The 17814-nt window shown below is 40.2% G+C and overlaps 1 protein-coding gene across 3 annotated transcripts in view; it reads left to right on the forward strand.

Annotated features, from left to right (window-relative positions):
* Stat4 (signal transducer and activator of transcription 4) overlaps positions 1 to 17814 on the forward strand; it is a 118450-nt gene that overhangs the window by 57484 nt on the left and 43152 nt on the right. The window lies entirely within an intron of this gene.

Below are 17814 nucleotides of genomic sequence, written 5' to 3' on the forward strand. Positions count from 1 at the left end.
CATTCCATATTCTATTCCCCATCCACCCTCCAACTGATCCACATCCCACACCTCCTCCCCACCCCCCACCCCACCTGACCTCTAAACTCCCTGGGGCCTCCAGTCTCTTGAGGGTTAGGTGCATCATCTCTGATTGAACCCAGACCTGGGAGTCCTCTGCTGTACGTGTGTTGGGGGTCTCATATCAGCTGGTGTATGCTCTCTGTTTGGTGGTCCAGTGATTGAGAGCTCTCGGGGGTCCAAATTAATTAAGACTGCTGGTCTCAGGTAATCCTTCTCCTCAGCTTCTTTCAGCCTTCCCTAATTCAACAACAGGGGTCAGCTGCTTATGTCCATTGGTTGGGTGCAAATATCTGCATCTGACTCTTTAAGCTGCTTGTTGGTTTTTTCGGAGGGCAATCATGCTAGGTCCCTTTTTGTAGTGCTCCATAGCCTCAGTAATAGTGTCAGGCCTTGGGACCTCTCCTTGAGCTGGATCCCACTTTGGGCCTGTCAGTGGACCTTCTTTTCCTCAGGCTTCTCTCCATTTCCATCCCTGGAATTCTTTCAGACAGAAACAGTTATGGGTCAGAGATGTGACTGTGGGAAGTGTTCTTAAGCACTGGGTTGTATCTCTAAGGTTCTTTCTCATCCCAGCTCTCCTCTTTTCAAAGAGGCTACGTAAGCCTGGGCTGGGTACCAGACTCCATGTATTGCTTTTTGTGACTTTGGTTTGTGCAGGCTAATGTACACTCTGGTTTTTACTCTGAATTAAAAAAAAGTAGTGGTTGTTAGGGCAGGGGAATGGTGTGGTCAAAATAATGTTTTAATATGGTCACTTTGGCTGCCATGTTGAAATAACCTTGTAGGGAAGCAAGGGCAAGGACAGGGAACCTAGTTACAAGACAATGGTAATGCAGGCTGGTAAGAATGGTTGGGATAGAGGCAGGGAGGAGGGCCGTGTTCTGTGTAATTGTCCATCACAACATTAGACTTTGAAAACTATTTTCCCACAACCCGATTTTTAATACATGGACATTCAGGTCTTTTATATTTTATGAGTATAAAATGTTTTGAATCTCAAAAGCACTGGATATAAGAGGGCTTCTCTCTGAAAAAGTAAATACTAAATCTGATGTTCCCGGACCCTCTCATACACCTGCTCCTGGTCCTACAGAGACTCTGTCTGTAGGAGCCAGAGAAGATGGGATTTTGGATCTGGAAGCAGAAGCACCAAGAGAGCTGAGTCTCAGTTTAAGAAAGTCTCAAATGCCAGCCAGCACTCATATTTAATATGCTTTCACCAGCAGGCAGTATAATAAGAGAAAACTACAGTTTTTAACTGTCATAATTATTCCTTCCAAAGGATAGTGTTCGATGCTCTGACTATATGCATTCTTGGCAGTCATTTGCAAGAAGAAATTCCATATTTTTAAAGTTGTATTTTATTATGTTATTATCCTTGTGTGGCGTGTGTGTGTGTGTGCACGCGCGTGCGTGCATGCACATGCATATGTCATGATGTAAATGAGCTATAGTGCACATGAGGAGGTAAAAGGAAAACTTTCAGGAGTGGAGCCTCTCCTTTTGCTGTGAGTTATGAGAACTGACCTTAGGTCATCAGGCTTGAATGGCAAATGCTTTTTACCTGCTTTGCCATCCTGCTGGCCCAGTCTTCCATGTGTTATAAGAAGACGATAACACAAATGGTAGTGGTTGTCATGTTTCCTTTAATATATTTATTTCAGCCCCAGAATCTTGTACTGATTTTTTCTGGTCCATTAAATCCAGGATTTAGAAAACAAAGCTGATTTATCATAGCTGGATAAAGGGGGCTGCAGAGGCAGAGGCAGGGAGGCAGGGAGGCAGGGAGGCAGGGAGGCAGGGAGGCAGGGAGGCAGGGAGGCAGGGAGGCAGGGAGGCAGGGAGGCAGGGAGGCAGGGAGGCAGGGAGGCAGGGAGGCAGGGAGGCAGAGAGGCAGAGAGGCAGAGAGGCAGAGAGGCAGAGAGGCAGAGGCGCAGAGAGGCAGAGGCGCAGAGGCGCAGAGAGGCAGAGAGGCAGAGAGGCAGAGAGGCAGAGAGGCAGAGAGGCAGAGAGGCAGAGAGGCAGAGAGGCAGAGAGGCAGAGGCGCAGGCAGAGGCAGAGAGGCAGAGAGGCAGAGAGGCAGAGAGGCAGAGAGGCAGAGAGGCAGAGAGGCAGAGAGGCAGAGAGGCAGAGAGGCAGAGAGGCAGAGAGCCAGAGAGCCAGAGAGCCAGAGAGCCAGAGAGCCAGAGAGCCAGAGAGCCAGAGAGGCAGAGAGCCAGAGAGCCAGAGGCAGAGAGCCAGAGAGGCAGAGGTGCAGAGGCAGAGAAGCAGAGGCAGAGAGGCAGAGGAAGAGGCAGTCTGATACCTGTGAACTCCTGGACAGCCTTGTCTACATAGTGAGTTTCTGCATTAGCCAGGGCTATGACAAATAAGCAAACCAAAACCTGCTTTATATATGCCCACTGCAAACTTATTTTTTTCTTTTCCTCTTTGGTAAATGAATAAAAATGACAATTAGTCATCTGTAATACAGTCTTATCTCCCAGGAATTTCGAGCTGAACATCAGGAAGTGCTGTTCGTTGGCGATTCTCTTACCAGTGGGACTTCTCTGTCCAGTTAGAAGAATGGATTTTCCTTCTTATACGGGGGCAATAGTACATAATAACCACAGGAAATTTGGAAAATAAAAAAAGAAAAGCAAGAAATATCAGTTACCCATTGTCTTACAGTGGTAAACTTGACTCTCTGAGACTTCCTGCACTTCCTCTATCTGTGGAATTTATCTGTAGTTGGAGAGGTGCACTTTTCACAATTGTGTTATATGAAGTTGAGTTGTACTTTACTTAAAGGTTATAAAAAAGGCTCTGATGCCTAGAACCCTTCACTACTTACTGTTCACAGCCTCAAACTGCAGTTGCTCACCAGAGATGGGTGAATGGCTACATTTGACGTCAGACAGGAACCCAGGAGAAGCCATATATGTCTCCCTGTCTGAAAGGTTTCTTTCAAGTTAAACAGAGAATAACAGATATTAAAGACATATTAGTACTGAGTGAGATTTTTCTCAAAGTTAAGAGTTAAGATGTAAAGGGGAGATAAGTAAGGGAAATGATCTGTTGGATTATTTTTATTTAGATTAGTTTAAGAATTAGTTTAAGAAGTTAAATGTCTTTATCGAAATACAATTCCATCACTTTCCTTCCTTTCTTTCGACCCTGCACCCACCCAGCTACACTCCCTCAAACTGCTCCCATGGCCTCCCTCAAGTTGATAGCCTCTTTTTCTTTGAATGTTATTGTTGCATACATACAAACATAAATGCAGCCTCTTAGGTCCGTTTTTGTTGTGTGTATGTAAATGGTTTCAGGGCTAGCCACTCTGCACTGGAAAACTAAGGGGCGCATCCGTGGGAGGAGCTAATTCTTCCTCTGGCAGTTATTAGCTGCCAGTAGTTCTCCGTCTAGGGGTGGGATCCAATGAAGTTTTCATCTTCCATGTTAACATGTCCACTGATATTGCCATTGTTCTTCTCTCATTTATGCACCCACTTCTTTTTTCTCATTAACATATTTATTCACTTTACATACTGATCACAGCCCTCCTCTCCTCCTGGTCCCCCCCTCATAAGTCACTCCCCCAATTCCCCTCTCTTCTCCTCTGAGAAAGGGGGAAGCGCCCTGGGTATCACCCCACCCTGACATGCCAAGTAATTGCAGGTCTAGGTACATCCTCTCCCACTGAAGCCAGAAAAGGCAGCCCAGTTAGGGGGGACCAGATCCACAGGCAGGCAACAGAGTCAGAGACAGCCCCCACTTCAGTTGCTGGGGGACCCTCATGAAGACCAAACTGCAAATTTCCTGCATATGTGTAAGGGGTGGGGTGGGGGGTCTAGATCCAGCCCATGCTTGCTCTTTGGTTGGTGGTTCAGTCTCTGGAAGCCCCCAAGGGTCCATCTTAGTTAGCTCTGTTGATCTCTTGTGGAGTTCCTATCCCCTTTGGATGCTTCAATTCTTTCCCCAACTCTTCCACGAGACTCCCTGAGATCCATCTAATGCTTGGCTATAGGTCTGCATCTGTTTCCATGGTTACACAACAATTTCTAGGAAAGAATGTTTCACAGCAGCCTTCCTAGTATTCTGGCTCCTACAGTTTCTCTGCCTCCCTTCCACACAATTCCCTGAGCTACAGATACAGGGGCTGTGAAGAGCATGTCTCTGTTGGGGCTGAACTCAACCATCATCTCTTGGTCTTTGTATTGTGTTCAGCTGTGTTTCTCTATGATGGTCTCCATTTGCTAGAAAGAGAGGCTACTTTGCTGATGAGGACTTTGAGTTTATAATTAGCATGAAAATCTTTCAGAGGTTTCAGATAAAATATATGAAAGGAAGAATACATTAAACTGTGAGATGACTGTATTTTAAATTCCAAAATGTAAATGAACTATATACAAGGATCAGGCAGATAAAACTAAATCACAAAAACCCTTCCTTGGCTCCCTACAATAAAAGACTGCTTAATGATAAATGCCTGGTACACAATGAGAGGCTTCAAGCATATCTTGAAGTGTCAGAGCATAGACTTTAGAAAATGATCTCCTAACACTCCTTTGTGTGAAGAACTTTCTGGAAAACCATGATGTAAGGCAATAATATAGAAACAGCAAATAGTCTGTGATGAAAATTTTAAGAGAACGATATGTAAGGAGAACAACAATGACAACACAAAGGATTCCATGGCAGGAAAAGAAAATGGAATTAAAGTAGTGTTGGATACTGTGGACACCATGAAGAGTACAGACTACAATGGAGTCACAATGTGGGGACATGGAGGAACACGGTGCAGGGAGATCAGATTCAAGAGAGCCAACAAAGCAAAATGGAATAGAAACAGAATGGCAAATGAGAATAAGTTCTAGGACACTTTGCTGAGTTAACTGAGAGATCATGTAGGCACAGGTGTGGAATATTTGAGCCAGTGAGATGTTCAGTGTATCAAGGGACTTGCTGCCAAGCCTGTGGCGGTTTGAATAAGAATGGCCCCCATCGATGTGTATATTTGACTGCTTGGTCCCCAGGAGTTGGAGTTGTTCGGGAAGGATGAAGAGATGTGGCCTTGTCGGAGAAGGTATGACCTGCATAACCATGCCCACTCTCTCAGCACAGCAGTGAGCATGAAGTTATCACTTAGGGATGGTAATACAAACAAGGCCATGTGCAAAGGCTGAAGGTGACCTTTGAGGTTTCAAGAACCCACACCTCATCCATGGAGCACTGTTATTGGTGCTGGTGACAGTGCTGATGGAGGAAGTGGGAACTGTGCATAACCACGCCCACTCTCTCAGCACAGCAGCCCACAGTCAGAGTCAGTAGTGAACATGAAGTTATCCCTTAAGGGTGGTAATAGAAGCAGGGGCATGTGCAAAATTACATCTGGTAAGTTCATCATAGTCATTGCTGTTTGCACCATAGACTACGTATCCATGCCAAACAGTTGGAGAAGAGTAAAAACAAGAGAGCTATGTAGCAAAAGCAACAGACAAGCCAAAGAAAACTGACAGAGTAGAAACTGACATAGTAGAAGGCGGCATAATAAAAATGCCAATTAAGAAAGTCGATGAAGTTCTGTAATAGTATGGCTTTCATTTGTAACCAACATAACATTTAACCACAATCTTTATAAGCAACCACCTAATGGATGAAGTATTGGCAGAATGTAAGAGGCTGAGTAAAGACCTATTAGGCTAATGCAATAAAACCAAGTATTGTCATCTATTTTTTGATAACAGCGTGCAAATGAGATCATAGATCTAACTATTTGGGTTAGATAGTTTGATACTAAGGACATGTAGTATTTAATTTACTGCTTATGAGGCTTATGAAGCTATTTTAAAATGTCAAATTTAAGCCCCAAAGCAATAATCAGGACAAATGTTGTAATACTAGAAGAGACAATTTCAAATGAACATTTATGGATCAAATTTATGGACTTCACGGCATACTAAGTAATATTAAATCACATATGAATTGGAAATTATAAATAAAAAGATGATTGTGGAATATTTTAGTGCATCTTGTTCAGTTTTCTGACAAGGTAAAAATATAAATGAGCAACATCTAAACGTTCAAATTTAACAAGTTTGTGTTGATAATATAATATTTTGACGGTAAAAACATTATTATACAAATGGAAATTTTATTAAACTCAAACTAGGGCTAAAATAACCATTTAATCACTATTAAAATAATGTTATTGAAGAATTTTAATGTGTTGGAGTATCAATTAAGTGAAACAGCAGATTCAAAATGATATATAGTATGCTTTGGAATGTATGTTTAATGTATGCCTATATACTTCACACATGGAAAAATATACTGGAGTGTATTAGAATATTAAGATCAAATACAGGGATTTGAATGGGTTTTTTTTCTTGTGTAATTTCCCAAATCTTAGTGATTATGCATTTTAAAATTTTCCTACAAAGGATATTTTTACTTCTGCAATCAAAACATACATATACATATTCAACCTTCATTTAATGATTGTGACTATACGAACACCCTACTTAGTTCTCACTACTCAGGAGAGAAGAGCAGGGTTTAGATTTTACAGGGGAGGAAATCAAGGTGGAGGAAGGCGGATGGCCTTTCTTTAAATGTCTCCTTAATAATGGCATGAAAGCACCCACAGCCCTTGACTTTGACATGGAATCCGGAGGACTTTCCAGTGCATTTTTTAAAAGGTAAACTGTCACCTCAAAGGTCGTGTTCAAATGCTGCTGGGTCAGGCCCTCAAGTGCATCATTAGTGCCCAGAGGACACAAAATATGCAAATGCACAGCTTGGTTTGAGTTCACTAATGACATTAAGAGAAAGGCAAATACTGCTCATTAATGCGGTCTGACTGGGCAAGGGACTGAGGAAGGCAGCAAATGCATTGGATTGAAATGGAAATGAAGGGCAGTCATGGAGGCCAGAGCCAGTCCACCCAAGAGAAACACAGAACATCTGTCAGCGGCTTCTCTACTGTGTCCTGCTGGGAAAAGTGTGTTCTGCATGTAGACATTTAGAGCAGCACAAAGACCACTGTGTGCCTGACAAATACAGAAGTGGATGCTCACAGCCATCCTTTGGACAGAGCACAGGGTCCCCAATGGAGAAGCTAGAGAAAGGACCCAAGGAGCTGAAGGGGTTTGCAGCCCCATAGGAGGAACATCAATATGAACTAACCAGTAACCCCCATCCCCCACCCCCAGAGCTCCCAGGGACTTAACCACCAACCAAAGAATACACATGGAGGGACTCAGGGCTCCAGCCACATATGTAGCAGAGGATGGCCTTGTAGGACATCAATGAGAGGAGAGGCCCTTGGTCTTGTGAAGGCTCAATGTTCCAGTGTAGGGGATTGCTAGGACAGGAAAGCAGGAGTGGCTGGGTTAGTGAGCAGGGGAAGGGCAGATGAGATAGGGGGTGTTTTCAGAGGGGAAATGAGGAAAGGGGATAAAATTTAAAATGTAAATAAAGAAAATATATAATAATAATAATAAAATAATAATAGAAGTGTCGTTGCTCTAGGTACTGGCACACCAGTACCATGAGTCTGAAGAGATTCTGGGGCCTGTCCGTATGGACCATTAGCAACCCTTTCAGTTTAATCTCCCACAATACTTCAATTAGTATTCGTGTTCCACCACAATTGAGAGGAATTTCAAACATTGGTTCAATGGGAAATGTATGGGCACCTTGACAGTTTCTTCTCAAATGTCAGCCCACAGAATGGTTGTATTTCTTCTGATTGGAAGATTCACCACTTCTTGTTTTAGGTTCTAATACCTTATATTTTGTTCATTATATGAACCAGTTTTTTGTTTGTTTGTTTTTTTTAAATGCCAATAGAGTTCCTCAGAATAAAAACCAGCCTTGTATTGTCTAACTGCTTATGTCATACAGATATTCATGAAAATTCAAATGAAAAGTGTAAAAAGAAAGAAAAAAAACCCTGAAATTTGACCAGAATAATACAACCACTATTGGTATCTTACTGTTGTTTTGCTGCATAAACACCCAGATATCACTTCCCTTAAAGTAGACTAAATCACAGATAAGGCTTTTTTTAAAAATTACTCCTTTCTCAATTTTTCGTCACCTTCATGCACATCATTTCCACCCCAGTAGTTAAATGCTAAAAGCTAAGTGCACGGGCTTCCGTATCCAGGATTCCATGATTGAATAAAAACGGAAAATACGTGAATTACACCCATGTGAATGTAGGCATGTGGTTACGGAATTTTTAAAGCGATGATGTCAAGAGCTTACCACTTACAAAAATGAAACTTTATTATTCATTTCTCTGCGTGCCAAGTTTCACTTCACATAGGTCCTCTCTCATCAGTCGTAATAAGTGGTCCCTGGTGTGAGTGAGGTGTGCTTGATTTACCAGGCCATTCCTGCTCGGTGTGCAGTCTCCACCTTTTCCGTTGCTCATCACAAGCCACCTTGCAAAGCACTCTGTGCATAGATTAATTGTTATGTGCCCCTGCTTTAAGTTTATGGGATAGGTGCCTAGAAATATACTTAGTAGTTAAACACGTAAGCATTTCAAAACTTGAGAGACAGGAGATTGCTTTTCTAAGATGTTGCAAATTCACAATTCGTCAGCAAAATGGGAGAGCTATTCTGTGTATTTTCATTAACTATAGTTGTATGTATATATTTTACATTGTGTGTGTATATAATATATAACATGTAATATATAATGTAATAATATTATTAAGGGTGTGTGTTTGCATCCCACAACCTGTCTGTGGAGGTCAGAGGACAATGTGTGGAAATTGGTTCTCTCTTACCATTTAGGTTCTGGAGACTGAACTCAGGTCAACAGGCTTGGCAGCAAGTGCCTTTACTCACTGACCTGCCTTGCTAGCTCCAACTACAGTTGACATCATTATCTTTCGATTTTGCCAATGTGATTTTGGGGAACTATTTCTTTGTCTTTTTCCTGATAATTTAAGGCTGGGCAATCATTCCCACACCTGTCTGTACTCTTTGGTGAACTCCCTATTCTTTTCCACTGGGTTTTCCATCAGCTTCAACAGATTTTTATATATATTCAAGGATCTTTTAAAATTTAAAAACATCTTTTCCCATATTAATAATTCATATGAGATAATACTCCTTTAGTCTACCATATGCCTTTTGATTATTTTCCACATCAACCCCCTCTTCAACCTAATGAAAAGTCTCTTTTTGCATCATCTCTGAGAGCATCTTGGTTTAAAAAGGCATCTCCAGTCTTTAGATTATACACATAACCGTGAATTGTAATACTTTTTTTAAACAAAGTATCTTAGTTGATAGAAACCTAGTGCTTCCTCTTAACTAGTACGCATGTAAACAAGTAAGTCGCAAATTCTGTCTGTCAGTTTTGTTTAGAAACAAGGTCTAACTGTGTAAGGCAGGTTACTGTGAACTTGCTGTCCTCCTGCCTCAGCTCTCCTAATTCTGGGATTATAGGATAATGTGTGCTGTATACTGTCACATTTGACCTTTTTTTTTTGAGTGGAAACGCTACCTTTTCTTTAGCTAGTTTTTGTAACTCCCCACAATTCACCCTTATGAGAACATATACAATCTATGCAAACAGTGAACTTAGGACCATATTGTTAAGAGCAGTTCAGCACCAGGGTCCATCTGAACCCTAGTCTAATGGTGCACTGCATCTCTACCGTGGCTCACTCATCTGGGAACCTGGATGGCAACAGACAATTGGAAGAGTTACAGAAACAAAACAAAGACAATTTTTGGATCTATTTCGAGCACTGAAAAGTTCAGTAGTTTTAAGAATTCTCTTGGCTATTATTAGGCATTTCTTCTATGTGTATTTTAGGGTCACTTCATTAAATCATTTCTTCAAACTCAAATACTTTAAAGCAACTCTTGGGACCATAGACTTAATTACAAATTTCTCTCTCTGACTTTGATGACACTGTCTTACAATTGGGAATTCATGTCTGTAATTTATTCCTCAAACTTTAATATTTTTCAGTAGAACCCTAGCTTAATTCATAGAAGAGCTATATTTTTTGTGTACTTGTTATTAACTTCTTTAAAAATGTTTTCAAATAATTTATAGATATATAAAAATTATGCAATTATTGTATTGCCATGTGACACTTCAATACTTGGATAAATTGTGTAATATTTACATACATTTGAGCAAGCTTTGCTTTCCCAACACTTCTCTTTTCAATATATGTTAAAAATGTAAATCATTTAAATTTTCTTATTATTTTAAATGTAACTTTCCCCAATTTCCTTATAGATGATAACTGCCAATCAAGAGAGCATCTTGTCATTTTCTTTATTCATTATGTAATTGTGAGTCCTTTTATCTCCTAGACACACCATTATATGTCAACGAGACATAGTATATCCTTTCTTTACCAATTTTTACACTTATTAGTCTATCCCCTTATCTGAACATCCTCTGATAACGACAATAATGTATGCATTATTGTCCTGGCAGTGAAGGAGTAAAGGTGACCGAATGATTCCATAAGAGATAGACAGCTTTATGATTGGCCAAGGAATTCATCTTTGTGTATAATGAGCAAGAGTCATGGTTGAATTCTCCCTAGAGCAGCTCAGGACAACGTTGGATGATCCCATCTAACCTTTCTGTAGCTAAAACACCATCTCCAGAAGTGTTGTAGCCTGCTGCCCTCTCACAATAACCTCAACACTGGTTTTATTTATTAATGTTACTTCAGGAGGATTCAAATAAAGAGGCATCTGCAAAAATTAAGATGATATACAATTTTTAATTTTGCTTTCAACTAGTATAGTCACTTGTGGGCTCACTCTGGGTGTCTGCAAATTCAGTGGCTTGCATTACACGGAGGGGGAACACTGAACTTAAGTAATTCCCTGATTTAATGGCTGTGAAAGCAAGCAGAGTCTTTAGTTAGAAGGCCTGTCTTTAAGGCTGCCTACTTGGAATCTTCTTACATGGAGTAGGATCAGGCCAGGCCAGGGCTGTGCATTGCTGGCCTTCCTCAGTAGATCATGCAAGGGCACCCAGGGCCACTTAGCGCGCTGAATTGCTTTTACCAACAAGTAGAACTTCAGAAGCTGTAAGACCTCTCCTCTAAGTGACTCAGCCAAAACCACTTACTTCAAAACCAATTTTTTTTTGTTTTTTTATTTTGTTTTTGTTCCACATCCATCTACAGGTTCGTAAATACTGACTAAATAATGCTGTTTTAAGGTAGTAGTGATTTGAGAAGTCTAAAGTAGTAGAATGAAAAGCACCTAAGTTTGCAGTGTTGTTTTTCTTTGTTTTCTAGCTCTATGACTCCTCACACATGATAGAACATCCACAGATGACATAATCCCCATGCTTATGATGCATATCTTGCCAAATCTACCTGGGATTACAGCTGCCTGCAAAGTACCCTGTATACAGTTGGTACTCACTAAATGTAGGGACTATTTTTTTGTGTGTGTGCAAATGTGAACGATGAGGTTAACATCTATCTTTCCTCTCTTCCTATCATTTAAAATTAAACAGTTCCTCTATTGCAAGCTGTGAATTCCCTGTGGGCACAGAATTTGAGTCAGCAGAGTGGTCTCCAGCTTCTCTTTGACAATTTTCAAGATCAAAATTCACTTTTTTTACAAAAGCCTACAGAAATCAAAGTGAACTTTCTGCCATGGTGTATATGTATAATGTATGTATATGTGTGTATGCATGTATGTATATACTTTATTGCTTTCATTTAGTTTCAATCATAAAACCAACATATGCTTAACTATGTAAAAAGGCATTCTAGTAGCAAAGAATTGAAGTAAGAGTGAAAATATCCATCTTGAGTCTGTTGTCAAAGGTCATTGTAGATGAGGGCTTGTCACTTGCTTTTCTGACCTTTCTGTGCCGGGAAAATGTAGTCCTTAATGACAGCTACAAAGCTGAGAGCTAATTATCTTATTCAGAGTCGCTTTTGGTGCTGTTCTTGTGAGTCCTCAAGATGCCAGGAAAGTTCCACTGTTCTTTATTCAAAAGGCACAGTCTCAAGTTTTCTGAAGCTTCTTTTATGTTGGTAGTTTTATATTTTATATTTGAGTCTTTATATACTTGACGGAGCAAAAACCATATTTCATTGGCTACATAATCAGTTTTGATCATTTCTGTTAAATTAAGAATACTTTTTTTTGCTTTTGCTTTTTTTGTTGTTGATTTATGTATATGAGGTCCAAAACTCCTAACCTAACCTTGAAGCAACATGGAAACTCTGTTCTTTAGAGTGCTTTACAAGTTACAAAGGTCATTCCCAATTGTTTGGCATGTTCCTCACAATGACTACACAAGTATTATTCTCTCAACTAATAAGGCAATTGAAGCAATGAAGATTAACAAGCAATTTACCTAAAGTCACGAAGTTAACATCTGAGGCACAAAATCAAGTCCAGTGGCTGTGCAGAACTGGACGAAGTAATTGTTTCAAGTGGATTGTCTTCAATGGTACCTTGGTTCCTTGTTTCATTCCTGTGACTAAGTCCCTGAAAAAGCCACTTGAGACAGAGAGGTTATTTTAGTTCCCAGCTTGGCATGGCAGGCAGCTGGCCATGCTACATTTGCAGTTGGAAAGCAGGCAGAGAGAGACATGGTGCTTGGTGCCCCCTCCCCTCTGTTACACAGCCCAGGACCCCAGCACATGGGGCAGCGACACTCACACTCATGGTGTGTCTTCCTTCCCAGTCAACCTAACCTAGAAACACCCTCACAGGTGCACCCAGAGTTATGTCTCCTAGTGATTCTATAATAAGTATGTCAAGTTGACAATCAACAATAACGGATCAAAACAAATACAGAACATTGTGCCCAGAATGTACTCTGAACTTAAAGAAGGCATAGTTAGTACCTTTAAAAAGCATTTTCTTCAAAAATATACAATGAACACACACACACACACATACATACACACACTTGCAGTTGAAGTTCAGTTAGTTAAAGTATGTTGGTATTGGCATGAATGCAAGACATTAAAAATGTATACATTTTGGAAGCTGCGTGTACTCACAATAGCTTTGACTTCCAACACATGAAAGGCAGAGGCAGGTGGAATCTTTATGAGTTTGAGTCTAGCCTGGTCTACTAATGAATCTCAGGAGAGCCAAGGTACCTAATGAGACTGTCTGAAAGCAAAACAAAACACAAAACAAAAGCCTTTGAGAACCTACACCTCTCCCTTCTGTTTTCAAAGCCAGCTTTGTGCTGGGCATGAAACCATCAGCCTGAATCCCTAGCACCCCAGAGACAGAGAAGCCAGAGGGTCTAGAGTTGCAGAACATCCACAGATGCACAGTGCATGTAAGACCATCCTATGCTCTGTCCAGACTGAAGAACCCCAGACAGACAGGCAAACAGATAAGCAAACTCTGGTCTAATTGAACCTGGGGAACCTCTTCCTTCTACTTCACTCATTTCTAGCAAAAGGACAGCTTTTAATGAGGTCTGGGTAAGAAATGTCACGTCAGTAAAACAAGTTTTAAGGAAGTCTTGCATTTCCTCAACAACTGAGAGGAAAGTACAAAGTTCTCACATACATCCCCAGCCCCCCACCTTCTTTCCTACCAGACAGACTCTTAAGTAGTGTATTAACATGGTACATTTATCACAACTGATGACCTGATAGAGAATTGTTAACTAAGATCTCTAACTTCCTTAGAGTTCAACAGGTCCATGAACGATGTCATGTTGGTACCCTAACATTATACAAGACAGTTTCATGGCTCCCCCATATCCTCTGTGTTCCTCCTCTTCAAACCCCTGACAACCACTGACTCTTTTCCTGATCTTCCTGCTGTGTGTAGTGTGTGGTATGTGTGGGGGCACTTGTGTATATGTGTTCATGTGGGTGCACAGGAATGGAAAGGTCAGAGGTCAATACTGGGTGTCTTCCTCGGTTGTTCTCCACCTTTTTTTTTTCTTTTTTCTTTTTTTTAAAAGGCAGAGCTTTTTCTGAACTTGGAGATTTCCATTCATTGAGGCTGGCAGGCCAGTGAGCAACAGGACCCACCTATCTGCCCCACACTGCAGGCATTACAAATGCATTCCACCCTGCCAAGCATTTCCAATGGCACTGGACTCAAGCTCATGTGACAAGGACTAAACTGAGCAACCTGCCTAGATCCTTGCCCCCTAGTTCTAAGTTTTCTTGAAATTATAAAACTGGAATATATTATACCCTTACAGGCTGACGTATTTCTTAGCAGTGTGTAAGTTTATTTTGTCTTCATAGTTTGATAACTCATTCCTTAATACTAAATAATATTGTCTTGTCTGTAGGCACAACAGTTTACTTGACCAATTCTCCACCTGAGGGACATGTTTGTGGCTTCTAAATATTAGCAAATATTAATAGAGCTATTATAAACTTCTAATGTATAGATTGTACTTATATGTAAATAAGATTCCAGCTTCTTTAGGTAAATACTAAGGGGAGTGATTGATGGATCCCATAACAAGAGTGTTTATTTTTATAAGAAATTATCAAACTGTCTTCCCAAATCCCTGGGTGTTTTGCACATCCACCAGCAGTGACCGAGAACCCTCCTTCTTAATCAGAATGCATCTTATTTTGACACCTCTTAATTGCTGTTACCATGTGGCTGTTCCTATGTCATTTTCATTATGTGTGATGTGAAATCAGGTCATAGCTATTCATGTGGTTGTCACTTCACTTGAATTATACACTCTGTTGCAATAACACATTGTTTAATTGCTGTTTAAAATGTCATTAAAATACAACACTACAATTTATAGTACAAATAGTTATGTCTGCAGAATGGATCAAGAACACATTTGTCTAATACACACTCGTTACTGATTAAATGATCTACTTTTGCATTTTCTGGGAAAGCCACAATATGTGCTTTGCAGGGTGTATTAAAGGAAGTTAGAAGTTGTACTAAACGAATCCTGCCCCGCACAGCATTACCATTAAAATATACATCTCTGTATCAGAAAAGTCCTGCTGGCTTAGCAGAATACACTTCACTTCCAGTACAATGCTACAGCAAAAAAGTGAAAATATGTGTTTAACCAAATAGGTCATGCTAGAAGGTGGGAGACTGATTTGCAAGACATAACATCGTTTGCATTTCTAGGGCTCTGAATAATAGAAAAAGAAAGAAAATCCTTAAAGATTGTAAGCGTCAGATTCTAAAAAAGCAGCTTGTCACAGTCTCCTTGTATTGGTTGATTAATACAGTTGCTCTATATTTGATCTAAAACTGTACAACCATATGTAAGAACAGCAGGGATGGAGAGATGGCTAAAAGGTTAAGACCATTTGCTGCTCTTGCAGAGAACCCAGGTTGAATTCCTAGTATACACCCACATGGTGGCTCACAGCAATCTGCAATTCCAGTTTCAGGGATCTGATGCTCTCTTCTGATTTCTGCTGTCACTGGGCATGCATAAGGTACACATATATACATTCAAGTGAAACATTCATACACATAAACAATAAAACATCCTTGGTGGTATCATTGAAAGTGGACCACAGTAGTAGATGCACCCATCTAGTAGTAGAGGACACCTGTCTGAGCACTTAAGTAGTAACTGCCCTAACTGTGTAGTGATGTGATTGCTAATCATGACAGTATGACTAGACCACCATACACACTCTTAGTCAACAAACCAGTTGGCCATTCCAGAAAGGATGTGAAGGCCAGTTCATGTCTGAGGACCTGCTACTGAGAACTTCTGGTAAAAGTTCCAGTATGAAGCCTTACAGAAAGAAGAGAGTAGCTGACCACGAATCTGAGTATAAATGAGATTCAAAAAAGTTAATCCTAAATAAGCAAAGAAGTTTTAGGATTGTGTTAACCATATTTATTATGTATTTTCCCTTTTATATATGTATAATACTGGGACTCAATTATCTATAGCCATTTTAAAATAGAGGTCTTGAAATAAGATAAAACTAAGAAGCATTATACCAGAGTTAATCATCTTTCTTTAGGGTGAAAATTGTCATTGGAGGTAAAGTTCAGCTCATAGCCATGAGGGGCCTTAATTTCAAAAATACATATCTTAATATTTCTATCAGAAACAGAACAACTTACAATGTAGCTTTTGAAATAATTCTTCCACTGACTTATAAAATCAATAGTTCAAACAAATCAGCAAGAAGACAGAAATTTATACAAAACAACACCTGACATAATAAATTAGAATAAATTACTTGTACCAACAACTACAGAGTGCTCACTCCCTGCAAGTTAGCATGAATTTTTTACGAGTTATCTATACGCCGGGCCACAAAGCAAACTTAGTGACTTTCACTAAGTCTCTTTGCGATCAAAATTAAACTATATTAGAAGTCATTTGTAAAGGAACATTAGAAGAAAATGACCTGTTTGGAAATTTCCACTACAATTGCAAACATAGATGGAACTGAAATGACCAAAGGGGGCATTATACAAATGCTGTGTAAAGCCTGATTCATTAATATAGAAAATGTAGAAGAGTCTACAGGTGAAATTTTAGAATTATTAAAAAAATACATTATTAGACTCAGCAACTTTGTTAGACTCAAAATCAATACGTAAATTTAATTATATTGCCTTATCTCGGCCCTGAGAGGAAGATATCAGTTATTTTCATATCAAAACAATACCAAGTAACCAGAAGCAGCCCTAACAAAGGATGTTTCAGATATCTCATAGAAAATTAAAACTGTTTAGTAGAGAGACATTTTAACAAGCATGAGAAAGACTGGACTAGAACAAAACTATATGCATGCCAAATCTCCTTTAACTTTTCTAAAGATCCAGTGATATTGAAGCTGTCAATGAAGAGAGAGAGACAGAGACAGAGAGAGGGAGAAGGAGATAAAGACAGACAGACAATGACAGAGACAGAGGAAAAGAACTAGAGAGGGAGACACACACACACACACACACACACAGAGAGAGAGAGAGAGAGAGAGAGAGAGAGAGAGAGAGAGAGAGAGAGAGGAGACACAGAGACAGAGACACAGACAGAGAGAGAAGGAGAGAGGGAAAGAGAGACACACAGAGACACAGAGAGAAAGGGAGACAGAATGTAGGGGAATATTACAAGCTGATTCTGAAATTTGCATGGAAATGCAAAGAACCCTATTCTGTTTGCAATCAGGGTTTACCATAAAGTTCCAATAATCCCACTGATGACACAAAGCTGAGACAGATCTCTAAGAGAACTGAGCATAGAAAGAAACCTCTCATGTTGGTGGGAACACAGGTTTTACGGCAGAACTGGGCCAACATTGCAAATCAGAGTTCTCAATGAATGTTGTTGGAACTGCGCACCCAAGGGGGTAGGGAGAAATGTTCCTCACTTACTCCAAATGAACTGGAATTAACAGCAGCACTAGTTTATCAGGGTTACTAGTATTCTTACTCTTAATATCCAAAGTGACCCTCATTTTACCAATAGAAGCGCTGACTAGTGTACACCATGATAAATTTGTAGCAGTAGCCACAGCCATAAAAATCTTTTACAACTCACAATCCCAATGTTCTTCTAGACTCAAAAAGGCATAGAAGACAATCCCCATGACAGAAACTTAGTGAAAGGTTTATTAAGCACACCATTAAAAATACTAATCGCTGGGGAAAATACCAATAAATCTGACTTTGTTGCAACTAAAATTGCTTGTTGATTGGCACTAGGACAGTGAAAGGGCACCACAAAGAGCAGGGGCCTTTGTAAGATGTCGGAGGGCCATTGCAGAGAGCAGGGACCTTTGTATGACCCCAGAAGGC

The sequence above is a fragment of the Mus caroli genome, unplaced genomic scaffold (genome assembly GCF_978045245.1).
Source record: "Mus caroli unplaced genomic scaffold, Mus_caroli_1 scaffold_1, whole genome shotgun sequence".
Lineage (NCBI taxonomy): Eukaryota > Metazoa > Chordata > Mammalia > Rodentia > Muridae > Mus > Mus caroli.